This window comes from Podarcis melisellensis (assembly GCF_964234715.1).
Source record: "Podarcis melisellensis genome assembly, chromosome: 11".
In the NCBI taxonomy this organism is placed as follows: Eukaryota; Metazoa; Chordata; class Lepidosauria; order Squamata; family Lacertidae; genus Podarcis; species Podarcis melisellensis.
The window spans coordinates 7,317,966-7,328,307 of NC_138543.1; the positions used below are offsets into that span (position 1 = coordinate 7,317,966).

At 39.9% G+C, this 10,342-nt stretch overlaps 1 protein-coding gene across 2 annotated transcripts in view; it reads right to left on the minus strand.

Annotated features, from left to right (window-relative positions):
• Positions 1-10,325, minus strand: part of AGTPBP1 (ATP/GTP binding carboxypeptidase 1) — a 71,046-nt gene extending 60,721 nt beyond the window's left edge. For both annotated transcript variants that reach the window (XM_081930396.1, XM_081930395.1), the window contains exon 1: positions 10,242-10,325. The gene's annotated coding sequence lies outside the window, so the exon portion shown is untranslated. The remainder of the gene's footprint in view (positions 1-10,241) is intronic.
• Between the last annotated feature and the right edge of the window lie 17 nt (positions 10,326-10,342).

The following is a 10,342-nucleotide window of genomic DNA, read 5'->3' on the forward strand; positions in this document are numbered from 1 at the left end:
CCGCCGCCGCGCGCTCTCTGCGCCCTTAGTTCTCCTGCGCGCTCGCGACCGCGTCGCCCTCAGGACGGGCAGCTGTGGCCGCCACTCCCCGGGAGCCCAAAGCCGAGTGGGCACCCAGGTTGTCCTTCAGTTATAAATAAGAATGACAATAATAATATTTATTATTATTTATACCCCGCCCGTCTGGCTGGGTTTTCCCAGCCACTCTGGGCAGCTTCCAAGAAAATATTAAAATAATTAAAATTAAAATCTGTTAAAAGCTTCCCTAAACAGGGCTGCCTTCAGATGTCTGGTAGTTGTTTTTCTCTTTGACATCTGGTGGGAGGGCGAAGAAATAATGTAAATAGAAAATAAGGACTTGGGTTCACATGTGGTGGGGGTGTAAATACCTAGTGTTTTGGGCAAATATAGACAAGGAAGCATGGGAATGATTGTGGAATATAGACAGGGTGGATAAAAATCAATGATTAAAAAAATGATGTTTTTGAATTAAATTGGATTTTAAAAATAAAATGCTTTTGGAGGAGAAATCTTTCTAAAGATAGTTTTCTGTTTAAGTTACATTATAGCCCAAAGGCTATTCATCAGGAAATAAGGATTTAAGTTTGTCATGTGTGCTAATCGCTTAACCACATCAGTTAACAAACATGGATGCATATGCTAGAATGTTAATGTTTTAGTTAAATAAATTGTTAAAGGAAATGGTTATTTTTCTCCTTCCAATAAAGTACAGCAGAAAAGTTGTCCAAATATAAAGTTAACATAAACCTCACAGTAATTTCATAATTATCTATGTATTTCTAATATAACCAAATCAGTAATTTTTTATATAAGTGTAAAAACTACTCTAAAAATTTATTATTCATTTGGTTAATATTAAGATTATACCAGCAAGAATGAGTTTTTCTGTAAAAAAAATAAAATGATTTAAATCAAGTATTACTGACTAGTGATTTAAATCGATTTGATTTAAATAAAACCCACCCTGAATATGAATATAAAATTTACAGCATGCTATAGTCTAAGAGAAAATTATATGAAAATGATATATCAGTGGTTTCTAACACCAAGTAAATTGGCAAAAATGTATAAATCTAAATCAAATAAGTGTGGGAAACATAAAGAGAAGGTTCTTTTTATCATATGTGGTGGTCTTGTAGTAAGGTTAAAGCTTACTTGGAAAAGATATATTCATGAATTGAAAAGGATGTTTAAAATAATGTTTTTTTTAAAAAAACAGAAGCTTTTCTTTTGGGAATTATAGGGACAGAACTACAGTACCTAAATTGTATAGAAAGTTATTCATGTATGCTACTACAGCAGCAAGAATGTTACTAACCCCAAAATGGAAAGAAGCAGAATTCCCAGCAAAGGAAGAATGGATACAAAAACTAATGGAATGTGCAGAAATGGTGAAATCAAGATAACAAACTTTTTATAAAAGAATGAAAATGATTTATTGAATATTTACAGATAAATTGTAAACAGATAAGAACATTGGTAGGATTATTGTAATAATCTGCAGTTTTATAAGTGTATATATTTAAAGTAGATGAATAAATGAGCAAATTAAGTTAATTTGGATATGCAGAAGATTTTTTTTTTTAATGGCAAAGGGTGTTTAAGGAGATAACAGAAATCACTGGGATAAAGCTGACCCAAAATCCAGAGGTTGAATTATTATCAATTTATGGATGATTCACAGGCTATGAAGGACTTGCTCACCAATTTATTGACAGCTGCGCGAAATATTATAGCTAGGAAGTGAAAGGGGCAAGGGGATATAAAATGGAAGAATGGTATAAAGAGGTGTGGGATATAGCTATTAACGATAAATTAACATGTGCCGTTAAGGTAAGACAGGGAATATGCAAGAGAAATTATTTTGAGGAGATATAGAAGGTGTTTGTAGAATTTGTACTGTTAAATACGGAAAGGGGTCAAACCATCGCAAGAGGTGTTGAAATTTTGGGAGGTTGGATATCCTATCTTTAAAAGACATCTGAAGGCAGCCCTGTTCAGGGAAGTTTTTAACATTTAACGCTGTATTGTTTTTAATACTTGATTGGGAGCCGCCCAGAGTGGCTGGGGAAACTCAGCCAGATGGGCGGGGTATAAATAATAAATTATTATTATTATTATATGTTTGCCACCCAGGAATTTTCATCAGGGCAAGGAGCCCTGGAACAGAATTGTGTGTGACTTGAAGCCTCCAGCACAACAGCAGAGAGAAGCCCAAGCTTCAGAAAGAGGCTGCCTGCCTGCCTAAAGGTGTTTTGGGGCTCTATAAAGTTACCCAGGGAAATGGCCGGTGCCCCGACCTGTTTTGCTTCTGTTCTGCAGACAAAACATGTCGCACCATTAATAAGCAGTGTGTTGACAGGGACATTTTAAGGGGCGTTAAGTGCACTGCTAACAGAGCCCTCGGTAGTCTCCTTTATGCAAAGTGGCCCTTCTAATATTGTTATTTACTTCTGTTACATTTATACCCCACCTTTCCTCCAAGGAGCTCAATGGTTATATGGTTCTCTTTGCTCCCCCATTTTATTCTCACAAACGGCCCAAGGTCGGACCAGTGAACTACACTGCATAATGAGGACTTGAATCCTGGTCTCCCAGGCCCTAGTCCAGCGCTAGCTACCCCACCACAGATGATGTTGGATTCCAGCTCACATCAGCCTTTGCCAGCATGGCCAATGGCCAGAGAAGATGGGAACTGAGGGCCCAACAGCAGCTAGAGAACCCAATATCAGCCATCCTGATGTAAAATATATAATGCCATCAACTCATTAAACACTTTAAAAAAAGTTTCGCTACTCCATTTCTAGGGCATTTAAGACAATGTTTTTCAGTTTCCCAGCTTAAGTTGGTTTTCAAGGAATGGAACATCTTTGATAGGCATATATCCTTGGTTCAGCAGCTAATATAGTCCATTAGAAGAAGAAAATATGCAAGATTTCCCTTTTTCAAGGGACTTCTGCTGGAGAATCAGTTATATATAATAGCCCCTTAGAAACAACAGTACTCCAAGGAAAATTACTAATGCAATAATTTAGCAGTTGAGAATGAAAATGTTCATAAAGATGGAGATTAGATCTCAGTGCACAGGTTGCAAAGTGCATTTTAATAACATAACTTTAAGGGGAGATGGGAGGTTAGAACATTTTTCAGTTAGAACTTGTACAATCCTATACATAAATGCCAACTCACTAATAATTGTATTAGTGAGTTGGCATAATAATTGTAGAATCACAGTCTACTGTCTTTGTAGCAAGGTACCCAAAAACGTTAGTTCAAGATTATATACAGTATATTTAAAAATATGGTTTTCAGGTTATCAGGGCTGCAGAAAAATGTAATTTAAAATGTATACCACTTGGAGAGTGGGTCCGCTCCAACTGTCCAATAATGCTAAATATGCAATGCTACAAATTACTCTCTATACTCTTGCATTTCTTCAAGGTCAATAAAAACCCTCTATTGTCTACTGTATATTCAAGCTGGTAGCAGCCCACAGCAAAAGGTGCAAGGCAATATGGGAAAGGAATAATATTCATATATGACTTATCTCCTTTCAGAACATTGAAAAAAACGGAAAGGCACAACTATATGAGTGCATATGCTGTCAAGGTTGTCCATTCCTAGTCAAACCAAATACCATTAAAATGTATAAAGCATCATAATCATACTCATATCAAAATGTTCATTGGGTATGTAACATGACTGAGAATTTTACTGCAAAAGTAATAACATCATTTAAGGAAAAGAGGATAATTACAAGGGCAACTTTCTGCTATTTCTTTATAAATGATTGCAGGCAAATATGAAAAGTATCAGTGTAGTTTCACTTGTAGATGTACTCTTGGATAAATGTCATAATTCAAGAGGTCATCTGTTTTATATTGTTTCAGGAGACATTAATAAAATGAATCACTATTCACATACGTCAAAGTAAATTGGTCTCTTTCTGTGCATACATAAACAGAATGAGCAAAAGTTTGGTGACTATCCAAGAGAGCATTAAGAGCACTTAAGCCTGTTGAAATTAATGGTTTTAAGTGTACTTGACTCTATTGGATTGTGGCCTTTATTTTGATGATGACAACTAGAAATGTTGAACCGCCTATATAGCGATAATTGTGGCAGTACACGTTCCAAATCTAGTATTCCAATAATGAAAGCGGACCAAAACACATAGCACAGCATGTAACAGAAGAAATGTTTGTGAACCACAATCCTGCAGTTGGCTTTATTTATCCTCTATATTTACACAATCATACCACCCATTCCTAAACGCATACTCTATAGGCTTTTCTTCCAAATAAATGTATTTAGTATTGGGGTCTACAGTGGCTCTAGATTTCGCAGTTGATAGCTTAACAAAACAATTTTTGTTTTCTAAAGTCCCCAGTCCTTTCTCCATCCATCTTAACAATTGCTTGTCACTAGGTGACTCCGTTTCCTTTGTTGGAAGTCCTATACAATTCCATACCTGCTTGCCAGAATGTAAGCCCCCTTGAACTCTTAAGTAGTCTTGTACAGGATCACACTGTCAGGTGTTATTTACTGGCACATAGCATTAGCAAGTAAGGTAATGGCTATTCAAGTAAGGCAAAGATGAAGTGATTTGTACATTCACATACTGAGTTTTAATTGTCTTCCTTATTGGGGCTAGTTCTTTGATCCTTGCCTTCAGTAAACCCTTTTGGTGCAACTTCTGTCTGGAGGATACAGATTACCGTATCTGGTCTCATTTCCATCTGGCTTCCAAACCGGTTTTGAAATGACTTTGGCAACTTTAGTGGATGGCCCGCTCCGAGACTGAGTGCATCCTTTCTTATGCTTCTGGCTTTTCTGCCTTGAACGGGAGTGGGATGCACCAGGCCTGGTGGTTCTTTTCATATCTAACTGGTATATTTCAGAAGTTGCTCAGGGACAAATGCTCAACTGTGGCATTTATGCTACATGGTTCTGCATCGTCGTCTTGGTCCCCAAGCTATCTATCATCCCTCCTGCTAGGGCCAAGGTTTAGTTTTGTTGCACCATCCATATACCGATTTCTGCCTTCATTTATTCTCCCTGCCTCATGGTGCTGCCGGAAGAGTCAATCAGAGGCAGGACCAGGGTGGGCTTCAAGCTCAAAGAGGGCTTTAAATTTAGATGCTCATTAGTTTTTGACATTTGATAAGCTTCACAGTGTGCATTTGTTTTTATGTGCATTGAACCAAAAGGTGACATACACTCTCAGCTTAGAGCTGCAGATTCAAGAGAGAGATAGGATTTGGTAAGAGTTAGATTTGAACATATTAAACTATTAAATTGATATCAAATAACAAAAAAGCACTATCTGATCTGTTGGCACATAATCAGGAAGTGAGCAATGAACTCACTTAGACCAGCTGTTCCTATAAACAAACAACTCCTCTTTTTTCTTTTTGAAAGGCGGTACCTTACTATGTTTAAATGCACCATCATTTTTTATTTTTATTATGGCTAAGAACCTCAAAAGCTGGAAGTAGCTCAGGCCTCTCTGAATCTATCTGAGGGCCTGGCTACCTGAAGCAGGCTTCCCCCTGGTTGCATGGTCTGTCTGGCCCTGACCCCAATTGTTGGATTCCCTGCCCAGACACAATCCCCTGCCATCTATGCCCAGTGATATTAATGTGATTACTGGTTTTAATTGCTATTCGTGTCATCTTTACTATATGTGCATTTACAAACTGCTCATTTCTGTTAGGGGCTTCTCATATTGTGTTATGGTGGCTTACAAATTTGACTTGAATGTCTGTATAGCAGCAAAACAGGCTCTAGATTTATTTTAGGTTAAGAAGAATTCCAGAGAGTATCCCAACCAAAAGGATACTCTGGAATGGTTTGACTTTGATTCTGAATGTTTCCTGAATAGGAAAAATGGCAATCTTTAAATAACAAATAGAAATAATCTAGCCTTTGGGAATTAAAATGAACATACTAATTATAGACTGTAGCAGGTTATCGTCTTTCCCACGCTTGTACATTTTTCTTGGAGCCTTTATACACATTCCTCATAATTTCCTAATCCACAGAGTATGCATAGTTGTTCTTCATACTTTCTACACTTAAGAGTTCTACACATAATTAACTGTATTGTTATTCATCACTCATTTTTTGGAAACTTATTTCTTGTTACCATGGTACATTAAAAATGACATTCCACATTGCAATTTATTAATACCATTTATATGCCGCCCACGATCAAAAAAATAGAGACATGGCCAACTAAAATAAAAGTACATGAAAACCAATACGATAAAATGTACATGAGAATTCACAAGTAACTAAATTGCAGTAAACCACTTAATGGGGCCGAAAGGCTGAGTAAATGAATAGGTCTTCAACAAGTGTCAGAAGCACATTACCATCAGAGCTTGCCTAATTTCAGGAGAAGTGATTCCATGGAGTGGCTGGCATGGCAGAGAAAGCCCTCCTGCTATTTACCAGAAGATGAACATGTACAGACTGCGGTATAACCAGGAGGGCTTCATTTACAGACCTCAGTGGTCAGGCAGGTTTATACGGGAGAAGGTGCTCTCTCAGGTAGCAGGTAGCTTGGCCCCAAGTTGTTTAGGACTTTAAACAGCATCAGCAAAACCTTAAATACAACCAGCGCAGATCTTTCAGAAGTGATTGTCATATGCTCACATTCAGCAGCACTACCTAACCACCTTGTGATATTCTACCATTGCAAAACTCCATGGCACTGCTAGGTGGCTGAACACCTCCCTTTTCGTCTACTTGGCAGGAGGGGAGGCGTTCTGCAGAGCTTTGCTGCCAGTCCATCTGGGTGGTGGAACGAGGGTGGCACCCCTTGAGGATGCCGTCTGAGGTGGCCACTTCACCCTGTTTGGGACTTGGATCTATATGTATGATCCTTTGGATGAGCAGCAGCCTAGAATATTTCTTGACAAACAAGAAGCCTGTGCAAAGTGCAACAGAAGTGTGCACTTGCAACTCCTTATGCTTTGTGTGTTCTAAATGAGGTTACCGTATGTATTTGTAGCTCTGTATCAAGTTTAACTTTGCCTTTTTACATGATCAAATGAGATATGCAGCAAAAATAAAGAGAACTGCTACTGTAAGCATTTTAACTCAAACGTTTGATTTTACTGTCTCTTTGAATGGGCTGTAGTTGCTTTGTTTAAATCTACTGTATTAGTTTGTATGTTTTTATTATTATTTATGATTATTACATTTTCATTTCTTACTATGCCGTTAGCTGCCCTGGAAACATAAATTTATGTTTCAGGCGTGGGGTATAAATTATGAAAATAAATATGTTGCAGTGTGAAGTGTTTCTTCTTCATCGACTACTTTGTTCGATTTCCTTTCCAATGCAGTGTTCCAGGTATTGTTCCCGATGTAGTCACTGAGCATGCTCAGTTATCAGTGGGATGATTTGGCAATTTTCCCCTTGAGGGTTCTTAATATTTTATGTATTTTGGATGCGCCACATACCTTGGGGTTCCCCCAAGACTGCCAATACTTCCCTCTTGCATATGTGTAGTACCAGGCAATGGAACTCATACCTGGACATCTGAATTAGAGGGAACAATACCAGATAAATATACTTTTGAAAGCCAAGTGGTCAGGGATCAGTGCTCAGGGTTGATGGGAGTTGTATTCCCAAAACATCTGGAGGGCCGAGTTTGCCTATGCCTTAGTTAGAGACGCCACTGAAGACTACCAAACCTTTGAAAATGCAGAGGTAGATTTAACTAAGGATGAGAACAACCATACTGTCCAAGTTCCTTTATTTTTTAATATTTCAATTATTTTCTTTTTTAACCTTTTGTATATTATTATTAGTATTATTAGTATTATTATTATTATTATTGGTATGTGTCAATGTAAACATATATTTTGGTTGATGGGTGGTTTTTTAAATTGTATTAGCGTGTATTTTTTTTAACCAGTAGTTGATATGGCCACAATGGTTGAAAGAACAACAGTAAACTAACACGTCTGAGAACCACCATACCACGACGCTAGAGCATTAGTTTTGCATGGAGAAGCTTCCAGGTTCAATTCCTAGCACCTCCAAATAGGGCTGGAAATGTCCCCTGCCCCAAACCCTAGAGAGCTCATGGAACCTCTGGTGCACAGATGTTGGACTACAACTCTCATCATCCCCAGCCAGCTTAGCCAATGGTCAGAGAGGATCACCTTATCTGCATAACCTAGGAATTCTAAAATATAGACACGCTTTTACTCTCGCAAGATTGAATGTATTGCCCTCGGCTGTTCTTGAGGGGTGATTCCAACAGATTCCACACGAAAAACGCTTATGTCCCGGTGGAGATGGCAGTACTGAATCATTGGCGCGTGCCCTTCTGACTTGCACTCTTTATAAAGACTTGAGGAATGAGGTTTTCACCCCTCTTTTATTGTCCATTCCGGGTCGCCCAACCACTGCCACAGTGTCTTTTCTCTTGGCAGACAAAGATAAGCAGGTGACAGCAAAGGTTGCAAGGTTTTTAGCTGGGGTTTATTACCGTTTAACATTTATTTAAAATATGTGATAAAATGAAGCAGGGAAACAAACTGGAAAAGGTACAAATCCTATGACGTAAAATTGGAATTATGAATATATATTAAAACATTTTTAAAATTTCCAGTAGCACCTTAGAGACCAGCTAAGTTTGTTCTTGCACACTGTAGAAATGTGCATGCACACAAAAGCTCATACCAAGAACAAACTTAGTTGGTTTCTAAGGTGCTACTGGACACGGACACACACACACACACACACACATATATATTAATAATAATATTTTTTTATTTATACCCCGCCCTCCCCAGCCAAGGCCGGGCTCAGAGCAGCTTACAAGCAGTAATAAAAACAAGATGAATGATTACAACTTAAAAACAAAAATAAAATACAACATTAAAATAATGGAATATTAAAATATTAAAATGTAGCCTCATCGCAGGAGGAGAAGGAAAAGAAAAAGGAACGAGAGGGAGGGAATCAAATTGGCTCCAAGCCAAAGGCCAGGCAGTACAACTCTGTCTTACAGGCCCTGCGGAAAAAATCAGATCCTGCAGGGTCCTGGTCTCATGAGACAGAGCGTTCCACCAGGCCAGAGCCAGTGTTGAGAAGGCCCTGGCTCTGGTTGAAGCCAATCTAACTTCCTTAGGGCCTGGGACCTCTAGGGTGTTGCTATTTATGGACCTTGAGGCTCTCCGTGGGGCATACCAGGAGAGGCGGTCCCGTAGCTACAAGGGTCCTAGGCCGTGAAGGGCTTTAAAGGTCAAAAGCAGCACCTTAAATCTGACCCTGTACTCCACCGGGAGCCAGTGCAGCTGGAAAAGCACTTGGGTGAATATGCTCCCATGGCAGAGACCCCTGCAGCATTCTGCACCCGCTGGAGTTTCTGGGACGGCTTCAAGGGCAGCCCCGCATAGAGCGAATTACAGTAGTCAAGCCTGGAGATGACCGTTGCATGGATCACTGTGGCCAGGTCGGGGCGGGAAAGGTAAGGGACCAACTGCTTGATGCGGCGAAGGTGGGAAAATGTCGCCTTGGCTGTTGCTGTAACTTGCGCCTCCATGGAAAGGGAGGCGTCAAGGATTACACCCAAACTCTTAACGGAAGGCAATGGCCCTAATTGGGCCCCCGCAAGAGAAGGGAGTTGGTCCCTCATCCCCATGCCATCCCGATCCAGCCAGAGGACCTCTGTCTTCAAAGGATTTAGTTTCTAAAGGATTTAGAATATATATATTCTACTGTGTCAGACCAACACGGCTACCTACCTAAATCTGGAAATTATTATTATTATTTTTTTTCCAATGCAGAATCATAACAAAAATTACAAACATTGAATCTGGAATTATGAGGCAGAATGGAGGGAAGTCTTAGCTCGTATGAGCTAATAGCGAAAGGGTTTCATAAGGATGTATTTAATATTATAAAATGGAAAACTTAATAAATATATTATTTTTTTAAAAAAAGACGAGAGCTAGAGACTTGGCTGCACCCTTAGGAGGAGCGGGGTATCTCTGCCATCAGGTTTTACCTCACACCCAACCTTTCTCAGCTTCCTGCCCCCCCCCCCCGGCCATAGGACCGCACTTCATCCATCGCCCTGGTCCGCCCTCCATTAAGGTCGCCCCCGAGCAAACGCGGCCCTCGAGACTCCCCCCCCCCCAAAAAAGCCTCCCCGCCTCAGGAGTCAGACGCCATTCTCGCGCACGACACTCACCTGCCAGAGCGCCAGGAACAAGCCCGGGGCGATCCCTGAGGGGAGCCCGCCCTGCATTGCCCTCAGTCGGGACCCCCCAGCACCGCTTTCCTCCAACCGCT